This window comes from Spodoptera frugiperda, chromosome 25 (assembly GCF_023101765.2).
Source record: "Spodoptera frugiperda isolate SF20-4 chromosome 25, AGI-APGP_CSIRO_Sfru_2.0, whole genome shotgun sequence".
Taxonomy (NCBI): Eukaryota; Metazoa; Arthropoda; class Insecta; order Lepidoptera; family Noctuidae; genus Spodoptera; species Spodoptera frugiperda.
The window spans coordinates 21567016-21576208 of record NC_064236.1 but is presented as its reverse complement, the minus strand read 5'-3'; positions in this window follow the sequence as shown (position 1 = coordinate 21576208).

Below are 9193 nucleotides of genomic sequence, written 5' to 3'. Positions count from 1 at the left end.
CATAATTAAACCCCAAGGATAACAATTCGGTGCTTCGTACCGTATTCTCCTTTGTGCGCGGTTTACAATTTTAATGCGCGCAAGTTTCGATGCCACGCCGTTGATCGTTCAGCATAAAAATAACCTGTAATTCAGCATTCAATTATTACTCATAAGTTTAGTGTAGTTTCATACTTAATGATCAATTTCTGGGTTTTCTAGTGCGTTTTCAATGCGTTTTGACCGACCGTCTACTTACAAAAGCCCGAGGACATGGAATTATCGTGGAACTAATGACTTAATACGCCAGGAAACGTAGACTATGTCCTCATTGAATAATCAAGCTACCGGCTATTTTTCTTTGCCGGCTATGACGCTGTCACCGCTCCTTGGGTAAGGATAATAAGGATTTTTAATAAATTATTACATAATAAGACCATAGGGGGTTAACCCTCTGGTAAAATAAACGATTTGTGGAAAAACCGTACTTCATACAATCGTAAATACCACTGAAACGAACGCGTAAATCCCGGTTTTTGAAGAAATATCAGGGAAAACGTGCTCTATAGTCGTTCGAACACGATCAATATCGAAACAATTCATTAAAGCTTACGTTTCATGTAACCATTGAATGTACGCTTGAAATCTATAATTTTAACACCCCATTGATTTTGATTGCAACAATGTAAGCCCAGTGAAATTACACCGATCGTGGCCATTAGAACCCGCCGCGCGTTTACCGTGGAACATAATATTGCAATTTAATACACTTTCAACGGACCATATGAGCATGTAGTCGAATTCAGTCATTTCCCATTTCAATTTGAAAGCATATTATGCTTTAACGTGCCATCAAAGTTGGCTATCAACGAAAATTTGTTCAACGCTAAAATGTATGCTGTATTAAGCACTCAACTGCCCCCGAAAATTACAACAATAAAGAAATAACAGATAAGTGCTCTTACATTAAAGTTCGAGTTATACACGGTACCAGTATAACTTGGTCTATCAACTTTACCAAACTTCGTCTCTTAGGTCTTGGATCTTGTCGTGGAAGAGGGGAGGGGTAGTTCTATGATATTTGGTTGAGTTGAGTAGGGTAAAAGCCCCAAAATTTGGGCGCGTGGCTTACGCGTGCCTTAGAGTTTCCCCCTCCACTGCCGAAGTTTACATCACAATTAATGTCACCTCACTAATTGGTGATAGCGGTTTGACAGTTAGGCACAACACTAGACCCGTGGTAAAGTTTGTTCGGTTCTACTTAAGTGAAATTGTATAATATTGATAATAACGGTAACATTGTCGTTTTAAGAAACGGTTTTTATTTTGAAGAATAAGAAATTGCGTTGACATTGTTATGTAAGAAATGATAATTTTTGACTAACTGTTGAACTTTGTATAGTAAACCAGCAAGTAAGAAGGGCGGCTGTGATTAAGCCTCAAATGAAGCTAAGTATTCATTGTTGTACCTGAATCAGAACTATAATATTGTTTTTATAAGATCTTTGGAATACATAATTTCACGATGTATAAAAAGGTCTCACACGTGTTGTTAAATTCTTAAAACCACACATCTGTTCAAAACAGCAAATTAAGTTTTGTAATTAACAATGTGCGCAAAACCTGAATAAAGCAATTTTAGCCTATGTATGCAAAGAAGTGGGTATCGACGCAACATACGCAGTTTGTTTTCAAAAAGAAATTGACAAACAGTTTCATCCACTATTTTATTAATGTATTACTCATACTTATAGTTCCAAAAACCCTAACAATATAGCAACTTTAGAACAAAATATATTACAAAAAAAGTAATAGAGTAAAGTAGAGTGAGAAACACTAGAATTTGGATGTTGGGTTAAATAAAAAGGCCGTATATAGCAAACCGATACGGTTCGTCCGTTCAAAATGTATAATCTAATCTATTTGCTATTGGCACACGCGTGACCCACGACACTTGCTCTCATGGGAGACGCCTGACACTTTCGCATTTTATTTCATGAGCTATATGTAAAGGTTTCCAGAATTTTGCCTTCTCACCTCTATGCCCTTCGATATTTGAATATTATGGTATCAGGGAACAGGGATGATGACTGAGTCAAAAATAAATTATTACAACTTTTCAATACAATAAAATATTCAAAAATAATCACACTCTCATTCATCAATTTGAAAATAAATCTGCTATTTGACATCAAAAACTTATGACGTCATAATAGAGTATTTCATACAAAGTTCATAGAAAATATAGTTTTTGACGTTTCAAAAAAAGTATTGAATTTGACTAGTAGGAAACATGCCTATTAAATGTGCGCTATTTTTGAAAATATGTGTGTCACTTTTTTAGCTTCAATACATACATTTGAAGATGTGCCTACATTACAATGATTGTAGAAAATAGAAACGAAAACCATTCTTGAAGGTGGTGTATCAATAATAAATAAATATCAGTTTTATAAATATAGGACTAGTGATCTGTCAGCCAGCTTCAATATCAATTGTTTGTTTGCTTACCAGAGAAATAATCGTCAGTTTTCAAAAGAGGCTGACGGAACTAAAATTTTGTTACTAGGCCAATTTCTAAATAGGTTATTGTTACCGACCGTAAATAAACATACGTTACTACAGGCTAACAAAAACTCTTATAGAAAAACAAACTGCAACACCATGACGATATTCCCACCGATCTTCACCCTGCTACATAAATTGTGCGTAAAATTCCCGTATAATTTCATAACAGTAGTATTCGAGTCCCAGTTGTGCTGTAAACAGTCGCCCCGACTTAGGCACGTGTCCGGTAATCAGACAAATAGGGACATGCTCATTTCAACCTAAAAAAAATATCAAATGGGTTTTGGACACCCTAAGAAGCTAAGGGAAGCACGAATTAAATTATTGATGCGAGGATACATTATCTGAACTTAATTCTTATTTGTTTCTTTAATAGCTTAATTGAGCGATGATATTTGATGTATTCGCTAGTTACGGTATGATTTTAAAATCAGTTTTGGTAAGTTAAAAATTATAAATAGCACGTTTAATAACTATGTAGTTTAGCAGTTAAAACTAAGCAGTAAAATATACAAAAATGAGTAATAAAAAATTATGAAATGGATCAGTGAATATAGAATTGATCAGAAATATAATTAAATCAGCGGTAAAAATTATTAAATCAGCGGTTACGTGTGGGCAGTAATAAATCAGAATTTGTCGGTAATAAATTTCATTCTAAACCATTATATAAATATAATGTTGTAGTAAACCGCCTCATTGGCCGAGTGGTTGCAAGTGCGACTGCTGGGCAAGGGATCTCGGGTACGATTCCCGGGGCGGGCGAAGTATTACTGGGCTTTTTGCGGTTTTTCGATAATTTCTCAGTGATAGGAAGGAGTCTGTAAATGTCTGGTATATGGCAATTGGCTCACCACCTATTACATGGGACTTACAACATAAATTGTGAAAAGTGGGTGTACACAGTGGCATTACGTGCCATAATGTGCACCTCTGCCTACCCCTTCGGGGATTAAAGGCGTGACGATATGAATGAATGAATGAATGATGTAGTAAAATAAAATAAAAAATAAGTATTTAAATAGTAATGAAGAAAGGCAAGGGCTTCTGTCATGGCTCCGGCACTGCGGGCCTCTGGCGGCAGGCTGCGCGGTCTAATCGTCGCAGACGGCTTTCGATCACCTCCGTAGCTTCGGCTTGTTGCTTTGTGCCACCGTGGCTGTGGCTCGCTTGCAGCCTCCTGCTCCTCAGCCCGCGGGCCACCTCGCTCCTACGCGCCTATGCGATTTTAAATTACACTCTAGGGGTAGGACAAACAAGACTAGCTTTGTTTTGTAGCAATTCGGTTCTGTCACTAACTTTTGTTGCACAGCATATTACATTTTTAACCAACATTATTATTTAAGTCTTTGACTGCCAAAAGAAAACTGTTGGAAAATCTTCGGCTAACGTCGGTCACCGCGGCGTTCAATGTGTTAATTGTTACAGAAACTATAGCAAATTAGTTTGATCAGAATTATGTCGTAATCACCATTTCCTACATAAGTCACCATAAGTAACACATACACCGCTCGCCATGATCTGCCGAATCGCTCATTCCGTATTTTGACCGCTCAATTAATTATTGGACTGCTCAATATTATTTTTAGAATTGACATTGTATGATAAAATAACCCAACCAATAGATTTTTTTACTCTCCATGTTTTACTGTCACAATAATTAATCAACCACCATTAAATTAAATAACTGCTCAATATGTTTTTCAACTGATCATTATAACATCTAGAATATTTAAAAATCAGCTCAAAAAATTTGTTCCCTTTTGAAAGTGATGTCGTGTGGTGACGTGAAAGTTATTTTAGTTTTGTATGATCGTTCATAAATATAATTTCCGTGGTGTAGTGATTTGGCTGCTTTTCCACCAGAGATGTGCTACGAGTATGCTACGATGCTGTGGATGCGTTTGGCTTCCACCAATCATGTTCATTGGTACACTTAGCTTAGCACTGATGGAAATGGACTCAGCTGGGCAATGTTTTTAATATGGAAAGATACGTGCTATGGATGTGTGTTTTCCTAATATTGATACATCGCATACTCGACCTGCGCATCTTCCTCGCATAGCTATATAGCTTAGTACCAGTGGAAACGGTCACAGCTTAGGTTACTACATCTTCGTAGCAGAGCTACATAGCTTTGGTGGAAAAGCACCCTTAAGAATATGTTGTTGAATAAATAAACAAATAAACCGCCGTACATAGAGTCGTTTAATGGTTATTTAACCCAGTCAATAGCAATTGTTTTCGACACAAAACTGTTACTAAGGAATAGTTTAAGTAATTATTAAATGTCTCTGAGTACAGCAGTAAGTGTTTTAACTTCTTATTAGTTTAAAAGCTCACAAATATATTTTATATTATTTTCCTTACACTAAACCGCTTGTGAAAACGTTCATTTTAAGAAGAAAAATACTTAAGAACATTCCCAAAGATTTCACCGAATAGAAAACGGAAAACCAAAAGTCACCCCTTAAAAATAAATACAATCATTTAAAACAATTTTGTACCACAATTGCGGTGTCGGCATGTCGTTACGGCCACGTGCCGGATCCGGATCGTATCCGGGATCGTTCCGGTTTGTGACTCTAACGGTAGACATTAGATGGAAGTGTCCCATTTATTGTTACCCCTCGATGTATTTAGAATAGAAGGAAAGTAACAAAAAACACGTGAATGTAAATAGCACAAGGTAAAATATGTTCCTTAGGGAGAATTATCGATTGCGAACAAATAGAATTTATTATTTTGTAAAGCGGTGTCTCGTTGGTGTATTTGTAAATAATGTTTCTGGAATTTCTTTGTATTCCGTAGTACTTAGGTACCTAATGGTAAAGTTGAAAAGTATTTGCTTTACCCTACATTGTTAGGAGACTTTGTTAAACCAACATCTGAACCTAAGTTTAGTATTCACACAAAACGTCAGTCAGAAAATGTAGTCGATATTTTTACTACACTAAGCCATTGTAATAAGAACAACTGAAAATGATTTTTATGGTGTAAGCCGAATTGCCGCCGCCCATGGATACAACGAAACACAACGCAAGTGTTGTTTCACGTCGGTTTTCTGTGAGGCCGTGGTATTGGTGTGGGATGGTGAACTATCTTTATTATATATATAATTCTTCTGTAAGTGTGTATGTCACTGAACTTCTCTTAAACGACTGGACCGATTTTGATGTTTTTTTTTTGTGTGTGTTCAAGGGGATCTGAGAATGGTTTAGATTCACAATTTTGTCCGCTGGACAAATTTTTTTAAATTAATTTTTAATTTATTAGTAGTTGTTGATTTTGGAATGTTTTACATTGGATCCGACATATTTTCAAATTCTACAACGTCTGTCGGCTCCGCTAGTATTGTGTAAAAAATAAAAGTCCTCAAATTCTGAACACCCATATGTGTATAACTGACGAAAAATGTCCCCAGGGAACAAAAAGCGTATTCCATTTACGAGTAAGTACACACATTTATTTAAATAAATATAACGCAGCAGTGTTACATCGCAACACACGCAGGTAAAACCAGCGAGCTCTATAATTGGGATTAGCGCTTGCTTTAATACGAAGTTAATTATGATTTTAATTGGGATACGCGAATAATATATTTTACCCAGGCCGTATGAGCGCGCGGCCCACGTACCGTCAGTGAAAAGGTCTACAAGCTTTTTATTTTTGTTTTTTTTTTCAATCAACAACTCCTCTTTGTTTTTCTTAGTCTCTTTACTAGTGTTTGAAGATCGGGATTAAGAGTTACTTAAATTGTTATTACAGAAGGTGTTTTATCAGGTCTGTCGGAAGAATAATGGAATGCAATGTAATAAAAGATATGAAGATGTATTCAATTGCGACAATATTGGACACAGCAATAGTTGTGTGCATTCGGACAGTTGCGGTAGTCACAAAGATCTGGCGGCACGGCAGTGGCACCGCCAAGTCTTCTCCACGCCATTCAGGGCAAGTTTGACCGCCTATTGAAACAGTAGTTTAAGAATTTTTACTGTTGACTGACTGACTGACAGATCATCAAAAGTATAAGGCACTACTAATAGAGACAGAAGCTTAAAATTTTGCATACAATTAGTATTTAGTACCTACATCAAGGGAAAAACCAAATATTTCGTAAATTCGGTCAAGTTTTTGGATACATCAAGGTGCATCAAAAACTTTATAATACTACTAGCGGACCCGACAGACGTTGTCCTGTCTACACGTCTTTAATTTGAAAATTTGTCGGATCCAATGTAAAACATTCCAAAATCAACAACTACTAATAAATTAAAAATTAATTAAAACAACATTGTCCAGCGGACAAAATTGTGAATCTAAACCATTCTCAGATCCCCTTGAACACACACAAAAAATTCATCAAAATCGGTTCAGTCGTTAGAGAGAAGTTTAGTGACATACACAATTACAGAAGAATTATATATATAAAGATACACACTTACAGAAGAATTATATATATATATAAAGATATAAATGTATGGGATTACAAATTATTCACTCACTCAAAGTCGCTGTTAAATAGTCAAAAGTTTTGAGTATTTAATAGGCTGTTAAATACTAAAAGCATTATAACATAAGCATCTGATTAACCTAAATCTATTAACCTGCGGTCTTGAACCTATTTTACATGAGTTGAGATTGTGGTAAACCTCTTTATGTAGAGGAGAAAGACTATGATCAGTTCATAGTCTTGCAGTGCGCTGTTACGTGTTTTGAGGTGTTAGCAGTAATGTAAATAATTTTGCAAATAAGCCACATGTTTTGGTAAATGTGATTAATCGATCGAAATTTATTAGTTTTCGCAATAATTATTAATAATTCACGACACATATTGGTGAAAGTAATAAAATAAAATAAATATAAACCCAAGGTTTTTTGACCAGTATTTATTTATAATATTAAACACAGTCTTACGATTAAGTATGTTAATTAGAAATCACACAAAAAAGGTTACTTGTAGTTGCTTTAAAACGAAAGGACAATAAATTTACATATTTTGAATTAGAATATTAAGTCTTTGGCTGCCAATAGAAAACTGTTGAAGGCAAATCCTCCGCTAACGTCGGTCACCGGTGACCACCACAGCGTTCAATGTGCTAAATAGTGCCCTTCTAGGGCACAATTATCTGGGCTCGCTGTCATTGCAGCGGTAAGTCCCCTGTTTGAGGAGAGGTTAGAGAAGCGTCACGGCGTCCTCACCTACCGCCTTTTAGTCAGTAGGAGTCTGACACTCCCTCTCGCCTCGCCCAAGGCGGGAAAAGGCATTGGATGATATTCCCCCCTCAAAAAAGGGCACATTTATCACAAAATTAACAATAACATTCTTTCAAAAATCAAATCTACCATCAAACTTATGCAAGAAAGTATTTCGTGGTACATAAAATTGTTACAAAAATAAAATCAAACAATTATTGTTTCATTAACGAAATCAACACGAATCTTCTAGTGTAAATCTTCTGTAGCACCTATAAATGCAACTAATAAAAAAATTAAAAGTATTATCATAGAATTCAACAAATATCTGCTGTGCAAGTACAATATATTGCCGTTTAAATTGAAATAAAAATAATATCTTGGCTACTTATTACCTTTTTCACTACTAGGGCAATATTATTAATAATAACCGACAAATGTGATTAATTTATCACTTTAACCTCTAGTTTCGGTAATTATTAATAATAATAGATAATTTTTATCGTAACAAATACATATTATCAGTAAGAGTAATATCTAGGCTTCAGATTATATTTGCAGACGGTACCACCTTTACGTTTGTCGGAAGGGCTCGGTTGCTTCCGGCGGGAGTGGGGGCGCCCCACCACATCCGGCGGAAGCTGCAATCCCCCGCTCCACTGTCTTGTTCGTCTCGTTCAAACCTTTCCTGTTTCAAATTTTTGCTGTTATGTAATACTTAATGATATTGTTGATGAGTACCCCGTTGTCCACAGACACCGAACATTTTGCACCGACAGGCTTGAAGAAAGGTTTAATTATATATTTTGTTCTTTTCATTTGTAGTAGTCTGTATCTATCTTTGGTTGAGAATTTGTAGATAAAAAATATCGAATGCAATTTTTATGTGGTAGACAAATTATAATAATTGTATGCGTTAAATTGATCATCGTCACGCCTTTTTACCCTGAAGGTGTAAGCAGAGGTGCTCATTACGGCACGTAATGCTGCTATTACAATGTATACTCACTTTTCACCATTTGTATTATAAGTTCCATGCAATAGGCTTTATTGTCGTATACCGATAAAACTGAGAATTTTTTCGAAAATCCAAAAAAAGCCTAGTAATACTTACGCACGACCCGGGAATCGAACCCGAGACCCCTTGCCCGGCAGTTGCACTTGAAACCACCAACGACCAACGAGGCAGTCTCAGCAATGTTAGCTATGATAACATGAAAGCACATATAATAACATGCTAGCGATAGCAGCTTTGATTGTAACTTATTGACTGCACGGTTGGTGCGGTGGCTGGGCAACTGGCTGCCGCGCAACGGGTAGCGGGTTCGATTCCCGCACGGAGCAACTCTTTGTGTAATCCATAAATTGTTGTTTCGGGTCTGCTTGTCATGTGTATGTGAAATTGTATGTTTGTAAACGCACACACGACACAGGAGAAAATCCTACTGTG